This window comes from Protopterus annectens, chromosome 10.part0, assembly GCF_019279795.1.
Source record: "Protopterus annectens isolate FY-2018-M chromosome 10.part0, PAN1.0, whole genome shotgun sequence".
In the NCBI taxonomy this organism is placed as follows: Eukaryota; Metazoa; Chordata; order Ceratodontiformes; family Protopteridae; genus Protopterus; species Protopterus annectens.
Window position 1 is genome coordinate 1,670,204,672 of NC_056744.1, and position 20,000 is coordinate 1,670,224,671.

General features: G+C 37.6%; 1 protein-coding gene across 1 annotated transcript in view; it reads right to left on the reverse strand.

Annotated features, from left to right (window-relative positions):
• LOC122814410 (neurotrophin receptor-interacting factor 2-like) overlaps positions 1 to 20,000 on the reverse strand; it is a 739,001-nt gene that overhangs the window by 208,539 nt on the left and 510,462 nt on the right. The gene's annotated exons all lie outside the window — the stretch shown is intronic.

Sequence of the window (20,000 nt, forward strand, 5' to 3'; positions counted from 1 at the left end):
GAAATGGCAACATCCTTAGATATTACTAATCCTTAACAAGTCAGTGCTAACCATATGGTTGGAAATGACAACATCCTTAGATATTACTAATCCTTAACAAATCAGTGCTAACCAAATGGTTGGAAATGAACACAGAAATGCAAGGGGGATTAACAGAAAATACAATACAGGAGAAACACACAGCAGAAATAGGAAGTTGTATCATGCAATTAGAAAGAAAACAAAAGAAGCAAACAGAAATGAGTTAGGAGTATAGGGACTGTGTAAAAGGATGGAGTGGAGAAGGGTAGTAAGAAAATAAATATTCTAGATAACAGACCGAATATATGAGTAATAATTTATCAGACAAGAAGCTATAACAGAGGGAACAAGTGAGGGTACAGAGAGAGAGGTATACTACTTTGTTACTGCATAGCTGCATGGAAGGGGGGGATTGTATACAAAGTAGCTGATGAAGATAGTGAAGGAACAAAAAGGAAGGGACGGCAGGTCGTGACTGGAATAAGACAAACATGATGACGTGGTTAATACAGGAAAACATAAGTCAGATAAGTAGTACTGCAGGCAGAGCTGCAATTAGGTGAGCAGTAGGAGGGGGCCTTGGGGTGGGGAAGGGGGTTGTGGGTGCACAATATGAATGCTGGAGCTAAATGAAATTCACACCAAAATATTCCAGGATGTATTACAATGGGAGATATCAATTAGTTAGGCAGCACCACAAGAACATGACTGATGGAGGTAAAGTTCCCGACTAGTTTCTTGTGCAATGTAACTGATGGTTAATTACATATATTGCGGTCAATGGAGTAGACAGTTCTATTTTTTTTTTGTTTGTTTGTTTTGTTTAGGAATGATGAACGAAAATGGACTCACTTAAGTGTGTTTTTGTGATTTAAACTGAAAGATCCAAGATGGGTTAAGTGCTTAAGGTACAGAGCTGCAAAGAGAGAGGACAGAAATCGTAAACTATTTAATAAAGTAAACAGCTTATAAAACTAGATGACACAGATTGTTGGCCACCATACTTTATGAACAGCAGAATGTAACTGTTATTTTTATTTAATTATTAGAACATTGTTGATCCTGTTTTTGACAAACAGGATAATTCCAACCATGCAGATACAAAAATAAGGACATTAATCTCAAGGCTAATATTATGTATCAGTATTTTAAAAATGCAGTTATATTAACTCTAGTCTGTATGTAGAATTGGGTATTTTTAATTAACTCATTAATGCCTACCAGCAGTTAGTTAATTAGATGCCACATTCCTGGTTACCAACAGGAATACAGCTACTGCCTTGTGCTGAGGGCAAAAAGGAAAATTAAATGTGGGAATGTCTTTCAACTGAAGAAGAAAACAACAACTGAATCTCTTACTCAGCTGAAGTCACTTTCTGAATTACTGCGCATAAACGAGGAACTGAATAATGCAAATTCAGTACAGCAGCTGATTTGTAGCAGTGGCCGATCCAGGAATATGTAAATGGGGGTGGGGCACAGTCTGGTTAGTCAAGTACCAGGGTTGGAATGAGAAAGTGGAACACTGGTTTTCAGGGGTGTGTAAAGATCACCTTAAAATGCTCTGCATCATGTGAAAAGACAGCAATATACATTTAGTTGATAAATAGATGAATGTATGCATGACCTCTAATACAATGTTCATGCTAATAGTTAACACTAAAAGGTATCTTCTAATACCTAATGTAATTGTAGTACAGTAAACAAATGTAGTAGCTGGGGTGGTTGTGGATAGGCTGTATTTTATTCCCTTCCACACTCAGTCAGAGTCAGACACTCTGAAGTAACTGCAGGTGTTCACAGAGCTGAGGAATTTACTCATAAGTTAGCCACTACAGACAGGATCCCTACTGCAGATTAGGTGGTGCCAACCTGTAGCTGGGATGTGTGCTTGTTCTGGATTATTCTTGCTTGCTTAGTGGCTATTAAAACATTGTGTGCCACTATCAGTATCACGTTTTCCACATTTGGACTTTTCACATCATTTGACAGGGGATAAAAAGTGATTTCAAGTGACTATCACATTTACGGTTAGCTAGGTATGATGACATCGTATGTGCTGAGGACACACCTTTGCTGCCTAACCTCAATGCCCACTACTCATTCAAATCTACTCTACAAGTCCCCATGGCTAGTGGAGGGTTATCTATATACCCCCAGAACGCCATCATATCTACTCATACAGTGAAATAACGACCTAGAAATAATCCATATATCGTTAATGTAAATAAGATAATCTACAACATACTAGCCCAATACCAACCTCCTTTCATGTCACCAGCAATGCATGAAGCATACCTAAACAAACTGAGGTCATCATACCTCTCAACCTGAAGACATCAGAAATATAGACAAACGCCCTTGGAAAGCAGATACAGCCAAAAATCTGGACAGCAAAAATGATACACCTGACCTCATACCTCCTCCTCCTCCTTCACTATGACTATCAGAAACAAAGTGCAGAAAGGTATCAACAATGAATCACACAGGCATAGTAATTCCAAGGTACAGGCACTTCTCTTTTTATAAGGAAAGTTGTGGTGGAAGGCAAAAGTCCAGGAAGCCATCAAAAAGAAGAAGGAGTTCAGGAAAAAGTGGAAGGTGGAAAAGATGGACCAGGCTGGGAAGGAATACAAGTTGGCTAGCAAAGAAGCTAAGAAAGACATTGCAATAGCAAAGAACAGGGCATCAGGGGCACTTTACCAGCTTCTGGAAAGTGACTCATTAGGTGGCACAAAGAAACTATATCAGGTTACAAGACAAAGACAGAAAGATAAAGAAGACAGTCAGACACCCTTCATAAGGGATGCCAGCAACAACCTCACCAGTCCACAGGTCATCAAAGGCAGATGGAAGGAGTACTTTCAGCAGCTTCTGAATGAAGAAACCCCCACAGAAGCTGTAGTGTCCCAGACACAGCCTACAATGAGAGAAGGGGAGGAGCCAACCCTAAAAGACGTAAGAACAGCACTAAGGAAAATGAAGTCAGGGAGAACAGCAGGCTCAGATGAGATCACAGCAGATACGATGAAGATGAAGAAATGAGGGCACAAGAGTAAAAGCCAAAGTAGTTCCAACTGAAGAAAAGATCAAAGAGAACAGATTACGGTGGTTTGGACACTTGCAGAAAAGCAGAAGGCAATCTGGTGAAGAAGATTTGGGACAGACAGGAAGAAGGTAAGAGGAAACAAGGGCATCCAGGAAACAGGTGGATGGATTGCATGAGAAGACATCTGCGCCAGTCAGGCATGAGTGTCGAAGAAGGCAGGAGTGTGGCAATGAATTGAGAAAGAAGGTGAAAGTTAGCATGACACCCCAACCCCATATACAAAATGGGAAAAGGTGGATGATGATAGTAAGAGGGATTGCAGACTGGCTAAAACACAGAATCCTCAAAGTGCCAGTGGCAATTGTCTTATCAGGAAGAATGAAAGCAATTGGTCCTGACCTGAGACTCGGTATCTAAACACCTGTTTTTTAGCATTTACTTTTCTGATCTGCAGACTGTAAACAAGGATCTCTGGCTAACTAAGTCTGCAGATGACTGCAAACAGTGAGTTACTGTCAGCCCCCCCACCCCGATTCCCCTACCCTTTACCAATAACTAGTATACTGAAACAGGGGTGGTGCAACGGTTAGCGTTGCCGCCTCAGAGCAAGAGGTTCTCCGGTTCGATTCTCGGCTGGGGTGCCTTCTGTGCGGAGTCTGTATGTCCTCCCTGTGGTCGCATGGGTTTCCTCCCACATCCCAAAGACATGCTGTAGGTGGACTGGACACTCTAAATTGGCCGTGTGTGTGTGTGTGTGTGTGTGTGTGTGTGTGTGTGTGTGTGTGTGTGTGTGTGTGTGTGTGTGTGTGTGTGTGTCTCTTCTGTGGAAGGTTGGGCGCCGGGTTGGCAACTCGGCACTGTAAAACTCCACTGACAATCATGAGTGGACAGGTGATCTGCTGTGGCAACCCCTAACCGGGAAAAAGACGAAAGAAGAAGAGGAAGAAAACAGGCTCAGATTAAATGCAGAAAAGTGCAACACTGTCTCATTTAGTAGGCAACTCTTTTTGTCAGCCTACAGCACAGACAATACCCCACTTCAAAATGAAAAGTTTGTTAGGGGCCTTGAATCATGGATTGAATATTCCCTTTCATTCAGTCATCAGGCAAAATACAGTCATCAGAAAATCCTTCTAGTTAGTGAAGTTAACTGCCAAGAGAATGTCATTCAGATATAAAGAGGGCAATGCCACTTTACATTGAGCATTTATTAGGCCAATTAAGTACAATGTACTTTTCAGGATGTACCTCACTAGACATATCAACCAACTACAAGGAGCCCATAAGATCCTAAGATCACTGGCATAATGACCATGAGTTCCTGAGAGACACTGGAAGTACTGCCCCTTTATTAGACTCTTGAAGGAAGATCAATGCCTTGCCTCTGTGGATTGAGAGATACAGTTGTCCTAGATCTTTTGTATCTCCACAAGTTTACTAGTTCCACAAATACCAGAAAGAACAAGGTACCTAAATCTTCACCAACAGGTAAATAAAATGTGATGAAGAGACAAATGCATCACACAACATATCTTCCACCTCTGAGACAGACTGCCCCATGCCAGTTAAACAGTGTGATATATTATCATTGTTGAAACAAGTCCTAGTCGACTGAATGAGCACCCATAAATTCACCTTGGGCTTGACTAGCATAATCGTCTTAGAAAAAGGGGTGCAGACAAAGGGTGGGTACTGGCAAGGCATAACTCATCACAAGACTCAATTGCCTTGATATTAAAGAAGAAATGTAAAACGTATTTTTTTAGTAAAAGGATTATGCACTGCTACAAAAAAAAACAGTATTTTCTAAACTTTAGATCTTTGACACTTTCCCTTTAAATGTTGATAATATACATTAAAACACTTTAATATGATATACATCACCACAATAAATGGGTCTATATTAGAACATCGAAGTTTCAAAACTTCAAATGTTCTAATATTGACCCCTATTCAGCGAAAGCTGAAAACATCGAACATACAGAACAGCAAATTTTTTTCCTAGGGAAAAAAATTACTGTTCCAAAACACAAGCACACTAAACAAACAACAATCCACACACATACACCTAAAATCTTACACCTAACCCTACACTAAACTATACACACACCACTAACTATCCACTTACCTTAATCCAAACCCTAACCCTAAGGTACATCACTATCGCACACTCACCTCACCCGCACCCTAGCTCACCTTCCCCGCCCTAACCCTCATGTCCACACAATCGCATACTTATCTGACCCGCGCCCTAACCCTAACTCACCTAACCTGCCCTAACCCTCACTTCTACACAATCGCACACATACCTAACCCACACCCTAACCCTAACTAACCTAACCCGCACTCAATCGCACACTTACCTGAACCTGACCCATAACCTTCCACCACAACGCTGAAAATACCAAAGCAGCAGAAACGGACAGCCAAATTCTTTCCCTAGGAAAAAATTTGGTTTTCTGTTGCTTCGATATTTTCAGCTTTCGCTGAATAGGGGTGGTTATTATAACATTCAAAATTTTAAACTTCGATGTTCTAATATAGACCCCAATAAACTACAATTCAACAGAAGAGATTCTAGTGGCAACATTAACACACACACACACACACACACACACACACACACACACACACACACACACACACACACACACACACACACACACACACATTTATTTACACATACACATTGACACACAGACATACATACCAAAAAGGACAAACACGGATGTAAAATCTTACACAACTACCCAAATGAGGAAATGCTTATTCAAGCTTCTTGAAAAGTGAGAAAGAATGACTGACTATCAAATAAGCACACAATTTAAGACAGATCCCACTTATTAGAAAGAAACTACCCACCCTAACATAACCAAATATATCCCTGAAGTAAAAACTGTCCACACTAAGTGCAGTAAAAACTGTAAAAAAAATAAAAATCAGAGTACAAAGTATAACCTCACTTAAAATCTGATGCATGTTAACAAAAAGTTCAGTAAATATACATTCTTCTTCAATTACATCCAACACTATTAATGTAAAGCATCAATAAGAATCTCCGAAGAATAAAAATATGCAACTTACCTTAATGTCCAGCAGCTATGTTGAATAAGTATGGCTAGTAGCTGTCTTCCTCAACTAAGCTGATTGTAGATATTCTCTACAAAAAATGTGTCCACTGCCCAAGCAAACATAGAGAATATCTTATAACACTTGCCCTGACTGGAATCAAGTTCAGAAGTTTTGAAATTCTCCTTTTATGAAACATACTAAAGCCTATATGATAAATAAATTATGATTTGCCAGTTGCCACCAAAACTAAACATTCTTAAAAATTATAAAGATTTTGAAAAATTGTCCTTTCCACTATGTCTATGAATTGTCAACTATGCTAAAGTTCATAGAAGTTGAGAAACATACCTCACCTCGTATGAGAACATACCAAACTACTCCTCAACCAGTCAAAAAAAATTGAAGCATCTTTTTTTTCACAACAGGCTGTACCCTGCTAAGGCCTAAAAATCAGTACCTTTGTGAGTAGTATGTTACACACTGGTTAACAAAGTCAAATACTCAAATACACTGATGAATAAATACATTTCAAACTTCAGATTAAATCTTAAACTTTTAAAGTCAGTCAACAGTGGAATTAGTGTTTCATAAAATGAATATGGCCATTTTCACCTCAAATACCACCATCTATTATTCACCTCACAGGTCCAAGACGAAGAACTGTTAACTCATCCAAGAGAGATTAAAGAAAGCTTAGAAAAATTCACATGCAAACTAATTTAGTCAAACTCCCCTTACCTTATAGTGTGCCAGGGGCATAACAAGAATATGTAGCTATTTTTTTCATTAACTAAAACACTGACTCAAATAATGTGATGCAATTTGAAAAACGTGTGTGTGTGTGTGTGTGTGTGTGTGTGTGTGTGTGTGTGTGTGTGTGTGTGTGTGTGTGTGTGTAGATTTAATCCGCAGAAAATGATAAAAAGGGCCTCATACTCAGCCAGGCTTGTCTTCATCTCACCCTCTGATTTTTGTAGTTTCATCAATTCAGCTAAATAACTAGTTAAAACAACTTCCGCTTTTCCACTCTTTTATTATTTCAGTTTATATATTCCTTCAGTTTTTCACTTATTTTAACACATTTATTTTTTCCTCTAAATTTCTAGAGGTCATTTTGTGTACCAAAGCTGAATTTAACTTGTTTTTTGCTGAATATCTGCGGGATTCTTCCCAGCCAGAGTTTTCTTTACTCTCTTTCTGGTTGATTTTTTCTCAGGTTCTCCAAAAATCTTCTTTGCTAGAATCCAGGGAGTGTAATTACTAACCAGGGACTGATGTTTACTCATACTGACAGTTTTGGGGGGGGGCTTTTTTCACAGTTTCTGCTTTCACACAGGGAGAAATGAACTCAGTCTGTTGATCGGTGTGCAGCCATCTTGGAAGTCTGCCCTCTTCATCCTTATGGTATCCATTAGCCCCATATCACTTAGATTTCCCCATCTCTACTTACAAAGCTCATGGTTCACCACTTGCTCTGCATTCTGCCTCCATGTCTTACTAAACAGGACCACTCCACTTTCACTATCTCAGTACCATATTAGGTCCCCGATTCCAAAGGTTCTTTGCTTCCCACACCTTTAATTTCATGTGTTAAAGCAGCACAATTGTCTGCATCCATCCTTCATAACCTCCCATTATCCTTTACCTCTAAAATGTATGTAGTCCATCTACAACAAAAACACTGGCCCTAAAGGTCAGCACTACTCTGTATGCCTGCATTGTCCCTTCTACCCTCTATCAACAACCCCATCCCCACCTCTCTACTTTCCATTCTACTGGCTGCTATATCCTATGCAAGATATAACCCATACTTAGCTTAGGCTACTGCAGCAGTGATCTATTCAAACATCTACTGGTACGGTACTTTTACTTACACAACTGTACTTTCTTATGCTACTTGTTTTGCAGATGTGCAACAAATCTGTCAATATAAGATCAGAAGATGCTTTGATGGCTAGGCACAGACTGCTGTAGACATCTGAGTAAAGAGATAGGGCTCTGAGACAGTCTGCATAGGATGGCTAGGCACAGACTGCTGTAGACGTCTGAGTAAAGAGATAGGGCTTTGAGACAGTCTGCATAGGATTTTTTTTACTCTCTGTGGTCTCTCAAGCTGTTGCAAGTGCCTGGTCGGGTACATGCTGAAGGGTGCATTGTACTCAATGATGGGTTTGATGACAACACTGCACAGCAGAACAATCACCTCCTTGGACCTGGATACCCCTATTTAAAACTTGTGCAACATAACAGTAATTTTCTTACCACAGAAAACACATGGTAGTCAAAGGTCAGATTACTGTCAGCATGCTTTTCCAGATCCCTGACCACTAGTCTACTTTTAGGGATGTATTATCAATGTGGTACTTGCCAGGGGTGGCTGTCTTTCCAAAGGGTACTATTAAGCATTTTGTCACATAGGGCTTTGAGACTGCCTGCATAGCAGTTGTTTACTCTCCATGGTCTCTCATGCTGTCACAAGTGCCTGGTCGGGTACATGCTGAAAGGTGCATTGGACTCACTGACTGGTGTAATGAAAGCAGAGTAGAGCAGAACAATGACCTCCTTGGACCTGGATGCCATGCCCTTACAAGTTGTGCAATATAGAGTAATTTTTGTACCACAGTAGACACGTGGTGGTCAAAGGTCAGGTTACTGTCAGCAAGCGTTCCCAGATCCCTGACCACTTATCTACTTTTAGGGATGTATTATTACTGTGGTAATTTCCAGGGATGGTCATCTTTCCAAAAGATACTGTTATGTATTTTTTCGATTTTAGTTTAAGTCCATAGCTCTGGCAGCAGTTGTTTGTCTGCATCAGGCACTCTTAAAACCAATGACTGAATTTTAGAACCACAACTTGGGTGAGGGGTTGCTGCCCTGGGTACAAGCTGTTATGAGACATGATTGGCAGTTGCCAATTAGATATGATTGCAAAGCCATGTGATACTGAGGAGTTTTAAATTAATTCTGATCCTGCATTACCTGTAGTAAGGCATTTTATGATTGTAGCAAGGGACTTGCTACAGCTATAATGACAATGAAGTTTAATTTTACTTTTTGTTTTTTGTCCCTTAACTTTAGGTTGAGACAGGAGCCAGTGTGGGGAACTGCCCAAGGTGTCAGAGAACCTAGACACAGCTCAAACACATTTATTTACTTGGCAGTATCTGTGGACCATGCTGTATGTAACACAAGCTAATGGTGATATATTTACCATAACGACACCTCTGAATCAAAGGTTCTAGTAGAAGTAACACCTGTTATTACTTCTGAACAATGCTGTGTGCCACACAAGCTAACAGTTATATACTTACCATAACTACACATCTGAATCAAAGGTTCTAGTAGAAGTAACACCTGTTATTACTTCTGAACAATGCTGTCTGTAACACAGTCTAATGGTGATATATTTACCATAACGACACCTCTGAATCAAAGGTTCTAGTAGAAGTAACACCTGTTATTACTTCTGAACAATGCTGTGTGCTACACAAGCTAACAGTTATATACTTACCATAACTACACCTCTGAATCAAAGGTTCTAGTAGCAGTAACACCTGTTTTTACTTCTGAACAATGCTGTCTGTAACACAGTCTAATGGTGATATATTTACCATAACGACACCTCTGAATCAAAGGTTCTAGTAGAAGTAACACCTGTTATTACTTCTGAACAATGCACCAAAAGCAAACATGCAATAAACTAGAACCGATTATAACTTGTCACTATCACATACCACAGGATAGCACTCATCAAAGAACAGAGCCTATGTTATAATAATGACACCTGTGAATCAAAGGTTCTAGTAGAAGTAACACCTGTTATTACTTCTGAACAATGCTGTCTGTAACACAGTCTAATGGTGATATATTTACCATAATGACACCTCTGAATCAAAGGTTCTAGTAGAAGTAACACCTGTTATTACTTCTGAACAATGCTGTCTGTAACACAGTCTAATGGTGATATATTTACCATAACGACACCTCTGAATCAAAGGTTCTAGTAGAAGTAACACCTGTTATTACTTCTGAACAATGCTGTGTGCCACACAAGCTAACAGTTATATACTTACCATAACTACACCTCTGAATCAAAGGTTCTAGTAGAAGTAACACCTGTTATTACTTCTGAACAATGCTGTGTGCCACACAAGCTAACAGTTATATACTTACCATAACTACACCTCTGAATCAAAGGTTCTAGTAGAAGTAACACCTGTTATTACTTCTGAACAATGCTGTGTGCCACACAAGCTAACAGTTATATACTTACCATAACGACACCTCTGAAGCAAAGGTTCTAGTAGAAGTAACACCTGTTATTACTTCTGAACAATGCGGTCTGTAACACAGTCTAATGGTGATATATTTACCATAACGACACCTCTGAATCAAAGGTTCTAGTAGAAGTAACACCTGTTATTACTTCTGAACAATGCTGTGTGCTACACAAGCTAACAGTTATATACTTACCATAACTACACCTCTGAATCAAAGGTTCTAGTAGCAGTAAGACCTGTTATTACTTCTGAACAATGCTGTCTGCAACACAGTCTAATGGTGATATATTTACCATAACGACACCTCTGAATCAAAGGTTCTAGTAGAAGTAACACCTGTTATTACTTCTGAACAATGCACCAAAAGCAAACATGCAATAAACTAGAACCGATTATAACTTGTCACTATAACACACCACAGGATAGCACTCATCAAAGAACAGAGCCTATGTTATAATAATGACACCTCTGAATCAAAGGTTCTAGTAGAAGTAACACCTGTTATTACTTCTGAACAATGCACCAAAAGCAAACATGCAATAAACTAGAACCGATTATAACTTGTCACTATAACACACCACAGGATAGCACTCATCAAATAATAGAGCCTATGTTATAATAATGACACCTCTGAATCAAAGGTTCTAGTAGAAGTAACACCTGTTATTACTTCTGAACAATGCACCAAAAGCAAACATGCAATAAACTAGAACCGATTATAACTTGTCACTATAACACACCACAGGATAGCACTCATCAAAGAATAGAGCCTATGTTATAATAATGACACCTCTGAATCAAAGGTTCTAGTAGAAGTAACACCTGTTATTACTTCTGAACAATGCACCAAAAGCAAACATGCAATAAACTAGAACCGATTATAACTTGTCAGTGTAACATACCACAGGATAGCACTCATCAAAGAATAGAGCCTATGTTATAATAATGACACCTCTGAATCAAAGGTTCTAGTAGAAGTAACACCTGTTATTACTTCTGAACAATGCTGTGTGTAACACAGTCTAATGATGATATATTTACCATAATGACACCTCTGAATCAAAGGTTCTAGTAGAAGTAACACCTGTTATTACTTCTGAACAATGCTGTCTGTAACACAGTCTAATGGTGATATATTTACCATAACTACACCTCTGAATCAAAGGTTCTAGTAGAAGTAACACCTGTTATTACTTCTGAACAATGCACCAAAAGCAAACATGCAATAAACTAGAACCGATTATAACTTGTCACTATAACATACCACAGGATAGCACTCAAAGAACAGAGCCTATGTTATAATAATGACACCTCTGAATCAAAGGTTCTAGTAGAAGTAACACCTGTTATTACTTCTGAACAATGCACCAAAAGCAAACATGCAATAAACTAGAACTGATTATAACTTGTCACTATAACACACCACAGGATAGCACTCAAAGAATAGAGCCTATGTTATAATAATGACACCTCTGAATCAAAGGTTCTAGTAGAAGTAACACCTGTTATTACGTCTGAACAATGCTGTCTGTAACACAGTCTAATGGTGATATATTTACCATAACTACACCTCTGAATCAAAGGTTCTAGTAGAAGTAACATCTGTTATTACTTCTGAACAATGCACCAAAAGCAAACATGCAATAAACTAGAACCGATTATAACTTGTCACTATCACACACCACAGGATAGCACTCAAAGAATAGAGCCTATGTTATAATAATGACACCTCTGAATCAAAGGTTCTAGTAGCAGTAACACCTGTTATTACTTCTGAACAATGCACCAAAAGCAAACATGCAATAAACTAGAACCGATTATAACTTGTCACTATAACACACCACAGGATAGCACTCATCAAAGAATAGAGCCTATGTTATAATAATGACACCTCTGAATCAAAGGTTCTAGTAGAAGTAACACCTGTTATTACTTCTGAACAATGCACCAAAAGCAAACATGCAATAAAATAGAACTGATTATAACTTGTCACTATAACACACCACAGGATAGCACTCAAAGAACAGAGCCTATGTTATAATAATGACACCTCTGAATCAAAGGTTCTAGTAGAAGTAACACCTGTTATTACTTCTGAACAATGCACCAAAAGCAAACATGCAATAAACTAGAACCGATTATAACTTGTCACTATCACATACCACAGGATAGCACTCAAAGAATAGAGCCTATGTTATAATAACGACACCTCTGAATCAAAGGTTCTAGTAGAAGTAACACCTGTTATTACTTCTGAACAATGCACCAAAAGCAAACATGCAATAAACTAGAACCGATTATAACTTGTCACTATAACATACCACAGGATAGCACTCATCAAAGAATAGAGCCTATGTTATAATAATGACACCTCTGAATCAAAGGTTCTAGTAGAAGTAACACCTGTTATTACTTCTGAATGATGCACCAAAAGCAAACATGCAATAAACTAGAACCGATTATAACTTGTCACTATCACATACCACAGGATAGCACTCATCAAAGAACAGAGCCTATGTTATAAAATGACACTAAATGATTAATGCAGACATGTAAAATAAATTAAAATATTCCATTAGTTGATGTTTGCCCATTGAATTTCATTATTAGGTATTACATAACAGATAACAGCACTCATCTAACATTCTAGACTATGTGGTTGAATGTGCTTTGCAATGATTTTCTTTTTTTTTTTTAATGTTTACTAGCTTATTAGTGTGATGCAATTAGTCTCATCTGCAAGTTGTATAACTGTCCATAACTGGCAAACTTTCAACACTATTTTGCTACATGGCACATTCTCAGGCTGTCACCTACCGTCTTCCTCTGCCACCCCATACACAAAATTACGTATGTTTATCTAAATGTAAAATTTTATATATATACATATATGTGTGTGTGTGTGTGTGTGTGTGTGTGTGTGTGTGTGTGTGTGTGTGTGTGTGTGTGTGTGTGCGTGTATGTATGTATATAAAGTCCACCAAAGGCTGGCACACAGCACTCAACCCCCCTTGATTAGGCTTTAGTGGAAACAGAGAATGATAATGTGGTTCTCTGTGGCAGTTCTTAGGAAACAGCATGGTGTCCTTTATCACTTCTATGATGGCATCAGCCCTATACCTAAAATGACATTCATTGTCCAAATATGTAACTAATCTGGGGAGAATGAACTGGTTTAACTGAGAAAGGTAGCAACTCATGCAATTCAGCACCCTGATAAAAACATGTATTTTGCATTTTCTTGAAATGATAGCATGACAGCTTAAAAAGTCAGGGATGCAGGAAAGCCAGATGCCATTATTCAGTTTAAGTTTGTTATAAAATGTAAATCACCAGTAAGGTAAAACAAACCAACAAATATGTTATAAACCTGCTTAGAAATATTGCACTACATGTGAATGCATAGGTGCTAATGTTTTAGCAGATTAGAATAACCACGACAGACAGACGATAACTGCTGATTTTAATGATAAACATTTCAGAAGTACTTTGATCTGACTCACTATATAAATATGTATTTTAATTAATACTTATTTATTTGAAAGGTTGTTAAGTAAGAGTTCTATGAGAATGGAAAACTACAAATAATGATTCTTCTGACCAAGGTTCCCTATAAGATAAACAAAATCGCTGGACAGTTCAAGATGCTCAAATAATTAAATACCTGCAAGGCACAACAGAGCAAACCTCATCTCAGTGTGTGTTTTCCTGAAGGAATAATAACAATCCTGGGACTGTCACTAAAGTGCATACTCAATTAGACGATGAGAAGGTAAAATGAGAAAATGGTGACATCTGATTGTGGGAGGGATTACTGAAGTACAGTGAGCACAGGACACTGTGAAGAACAAAACTGCTAAAAGCTAGTACAAAAAAAAGAGGAAGTAAGAACTAGGTGTCGTGTTTATGATGTACTATCTATTGGTATGTAAAATAATAAGTTTTTCAGAGACACCCAACTTTGATACTCTCCATTTAAGGAAAATAAACTGCGTCACGGTTTCTGAATCTGAACACTAGTCCGCACTGCACTCACTGCAGCAATTCTACTTGAATGCTTGAACGGGATGTCAATCAACTGTGCAGTTTGGTGCTAGTCTGAAAACATACAATTTGTTTCACCATCAACTAAATCCTCGCTGTGATCAAATGCACTTTCACTCACTACAGTGGAGATGCACTTAGAGGAGCAATTAAGGATCGTCCTATAGATCACCTGACTGCAACCTCCAGTTGAATCTCCGATGCATCTTTCACGCAAAAATTAAAAAAGAAATGTTAAGTTGAACCATTTTGGTGGTAGATTTTCTGATTTTAACAAAAGCACAGTGCGGTGCATTTCTTTTTAGCTCACAGTATGGCTTTAAAAAGGGGGTGGCGTGTGCCTCTGCCCCCCTGCCTAAACCCACCACTGTGTTGTACAGCAGAAGAGATATGTACAGTCTGCTTTTCCAGCAGTGTTAGCTTAAATTGCACAAGGCAGGCCATGAAAACACACTGCAGGTAGGATTAGCACAGTGCGATTAGTACAGCTGATGTTAATGAGTAACTCTGCCGAAACTATAGCAGTTCTGTAAAATTTCAGGAAATGCTTCACAACAGATTCCCAGATATTCCAAGGCTACTTAGTCTTATCACCATTCACACCTTCCTAATATCCCCACCTTATGTTGTAACTTCAGAGGGGTCATACCAGCCAATCCCAGAGTAAATGTGTGTATACCTATTCAGACATACTTTAAAGGAAGATACTGAATCTCACTGATTAACTAACAGAGAATGTTTGGGAGGTACTGGGTTCTAAACCTAATCCTGACCTTGTTTTATTTATCTGTTAGTGAATGTTTAGGTCTTTGCTTTTAGCAATGCTGAAGATATTGGACTTGCAGAGAAACAGGCGGTCTAGGCCAACCTGGACTCTAATAATGTGACCAGTGAAACAGAACTCCCTCTACAAGTTTATAACACACTGAATATAAAGACAGAACTTGCAGCCTCTCTTGATAGCTTATGGACTTCAGGCCTCTGATCCCTTCTGCTAGGAACCTTTCAGATCTTTCAGCTGATATGTTCAGTGAGATACATTCTGAAGGAGGCATTGCATTCAATAGTTAGTCTGACTAATGCCATGTACAAGGGAGTGTTTTCCACTTTATACCTTAAAGATATTCCACTAGTAATTAGCTGTACTAAACAGAAAGAATTCCCGACAACCGTTATCATATTATGGTCAAAAGAGAGAGCGTTATCCAACTAAGTTTGTAGGCCCTGACTACATTTTTGTTTTGTAGTGGCATGTTGTTTGTACAATATGATAAAGGACACAAGTGATGATATTAGCACACCACAAATTTACTACGGATAGGTCAAAATTAGGGTGTCTGCTGTCATTTGGAAACTTTGTGAATCAGAAGTCTTGTCTCTTTCTCTCTCTCTCCTTGAGGCACAACTGGTCACTTTCATTCTTCCTGCTGAGGCACCTGCTGCCCACATTGTGTGGGTTCTGTCTTTCAGCCAGTTTGTTGTCCATCTTACCACATGTGGCATTATTTTTAAAGCCTAAACCTAAAAACTTAAACTGGCTTAAATTCCCATATGTGCTTCTCTATAACCAACTCACTACTGCTCATAAAATCCTATATAACCCTGACAAAGTCCCTGCCCTCAGATCTTTAATAAGTCATTATACTAAACCTAGAAAACTCTGATCTACAGATAAAGTTATGCTAAATACTATCTAAAAAACAAAGCTGGCGACTCCCTATTTTCCAACTACATCGTCAAAAACTGGAATAATCTCCCGCCAGACTTAACTCAAGGACCGTCCGTGGCTAAATTTAAAAACTTAATGAAACTCTTTTTCAGATCTCATAGGATATGCACCTGCCTTAACCGTATAGGATAGAGATTACAAACTTCTCCGTACCTTCTCCCCTAGTGAAGCCCCCACTTACCTACCTCACCTAAACTATTACCTCCCTTTAAATGCTGCTAGTACTTAAGAATAATCCTCCATACAGAAAGCCTAATGGAATACTGATCGGGTATCTTCCATTTTATTTACTCTTACTGTCGATGCACATGACAGAGTTATTTTCCAAATGCTTATTAACTATAATCATATCTGTTTTACTGCCCTGTCTGTTCTCATGTTTTGTTGCAATAAGCTATGTTTTTCCTTCATCATTACAATGTATCTGCCACAGCCTTTGTACCTGTATTTTTGTACATTTGATTCTCTTGTACCTCGTATTATTATTATTACTATTACTAGTAGTATTTTTGTACATTTGATTTTATTGTACCTCGTATTATTATTACTATTAGTAGTAGTATTTTTGTACATTTGATTCTATTGTACCTCGTATTATTATTACTATTACTACTAGTATTTTTGTACATTTGATTCTATTGTACCTCGTATTATTATTACTATTACTAGTAGTATTTTTGTACATTTGATTCTTTTGTACCTTGTGTTATTATTACTATTAGTAGAAGTATTTTTGTACATTTGATTTTATTGTACCTTGTATTACTATTACTATTACTAGTAGTATTTTTGTACATTTGATTCTATTGTACCTCGTATTACTATTACTATTACTAGTAGTATTTTTGTACATTTGATTCTATTGTACCTCGTATTATTATTACTATTACTAGTAGTATTTTTGTACATTTGATTCTATTGTACCTCATATTATTACTATTACTAGTAGTATTTTTGTACTTTTGATTCTATTGTACCTCGTATTATTACTATTACTAGCAGTATTTTTGTACATTTGATTCTATTGTATCTCATATTATTATTACTATTAGTAGTAGTATTTTTGTACATTTCATTCTATTGTACCTCGTATTATTATTACTATTACTAGTAGTATTTTTGTACATTTGATTCTATTGTACCTCGTATTATTACTATTAGTAGTAGTATTTTTGTACATTTGATTCTATTGCATCTCGTATTATTATTACTATTAGTAGTAGTATTTTTGTACATTTGATTCTATTGTACCTCGTATTATTATTACTATTACTAGTAGTATTTTTGTACATTTGATTCTATTGTACCTCGTATTATTATTACTATTACTAGTAGTATTTTTGTACATTTGATTCTATTGTACCTCGTATTATTACTATTAGTAGTAGTATTTTTGTACATTTGATTCTATTGCATCTCGTATTATTATTACTATTAGTAGTAGTATTTTTGTACATTTGATTCTATTGTACCTCGTATTATTATTACTATTACTAGTAGTATTTTTGTACATTTGATTCTATTGAACCTCGTATTATTATTACTATTACTAGTAGTATTTTTGTACTTGGATGTAACTAATTTGTATTTGGAGCTTTTCTCCCCGGGCCTCTGCTGAAAATGGACATATATCCAGTTGGACTTTCCCGGTCAACAAATGTAAAATAAAATAAATAAATAATTTAGCTCCTGTACAATACCAGCATGGGAAATGACATCAAGGTATGTCACGTGTACCACACGGTCACTGTCTACAGCCTTAGTAACCATTTTGAAGAAGATTACCAGATTGAATAGACAAGCATTACCCTTCTCATAGCCAAACTGCTGGATAAACTCTAAGGTTCTTAATATCAGTACTAGAGAAGATGAAATTAAACATCAAATCATCTGAATCATCATAGACTTCAAAAAGACTTTTATTATAAAATACAGAAAATACTGCAAAACATTTTGAGTCGCAGGCACCACTGTAAATATTTGTAATCTTTAACTTTCATTTAGAAACAAAACTGATTATACACGTTCAATTAATTTGATGTTTAATTTAGAAATGAATTTGCTCTTTTATGATTAATACCATCTGGCAATAAACAACAACCAATACAAATATTTAAAAAGTCCTGATATCATAATTTATGAGGTCAGTTATGATGCATATTGTGGTTTTACAGATGAGTCTTCTAGGTCTGATAGGTCTGTAATTGCCCATGTCAGTTATAAGGTCACCCTTACCAAGTGACCAAAATTTGCATGATGGGTGGTGAGGAGCATCATTGACACTCACGTACAACCATCAACAAATGACACTGCTTGTTGTCTAGTAACGTGTATCATATGTCTTGTATAATGGTAATGTCAACCATCAGCTGCATATGTACATCCATCAACAAATAGCACTGCTTGTTGTCTAGCAACATGTAACATATGTCTTGTATAATGTCAACCATCAGCTGCACATGTACATCCATCAACAAGTAACACTGCTTGTTGTCTAGCAACATGTAACATATGTCGTGTATAATGATAATGTCTACAATCAGCTGCACATGTACAACCATCAACAAATGACACTGTTTGTTGTCTAGCAATGATAAAGTCCAACAGGTATTATACCCATCTATAGTGGCAATGTCTACCATCAGCTGCACATATGAGTTGAGCTCTGTTCTGTGACAGTTTGCATATGTGAAACAGGGTGAAGTTTATATTTGTAGTTAAAATTCTGACTTGGCTCACTTTGTTCATTGCAGTGGGTAGAGATCTGGGTTGTATGTTTGATTGTTTGTCAAATTTATAGACCACATTATGCACCTATGAACCATTCCCCTGAAGCGGCTATCCCCTAACAATTGTCAGTATGAATTCTTCTGCTGTATACTGTGCTGACTATTTACAAGGACAGGAAATAGACAAGCCATGGGTTCAATTCCCATAAGCCTTGGCTTTTTTTCAATTATTATGCTGCAAAAAGAGGAATTTCCCTGAAGTGTCTTTCCCCAAAACAGTCAGTATAGCGTTCTTTTGTGGCACACCATGCTGAAAGGCTATTAGATGACTAGGAGAAAATCAAATCATGAATTCAATTCCAAGTGTCTTTTCCTGAATATTTCACTCTAGTGCAGCTCGAATTCACCTTGTTATGGAGCCAAGTGTGTAATGCAATTGGAGACAGTTTACGGATCAGATCCCCTCAGAGGTTTCATTTTCATTTTAGTAACATTCAGGTTATAACACAGGCATACTCAATGCAACATTACACTGTTTGCACAAGTAGGATGGTACATAATCTTACATTATTGTATCCTGTATGTCCTGTCTGAGTTTTGCATAAATATACATTTAAGCATTGTCCGATCCCATTCTTCACTGTGTTTTCTGCCCCTTCTTTGGTTAACACCTCGGTTTGCAGTCTTTTCTGTGAATTTCTGTTGAGCTACTAACTCAATGCTCCACCCTTGGTCATCACTGACCGTTTCCCTTTCATAGGGCATTTCTCTGCATATACACTGCCTTACGTTACAATAATATATCAGCAGCATAGCTTGGTTGTCTGTGCACGAGGATTCACAATGACTGCTATATGTGCTCTTGTACCTACGATGCTTACTGCAGCCATTCATACTTTTATCTGGTTGCAATGCACCTTGTACTGCAGACATAACAGAAGCTTGTCATCATGAAAACAGCCCTGGTCACAAGCACATACTATAAGTATCAAGGCTCGTTGAACAAATTATGTAAATAATGATGACTTGGCTGCAATACTGGATACAACATTCCAAGTTCCCCAGCTATCCCT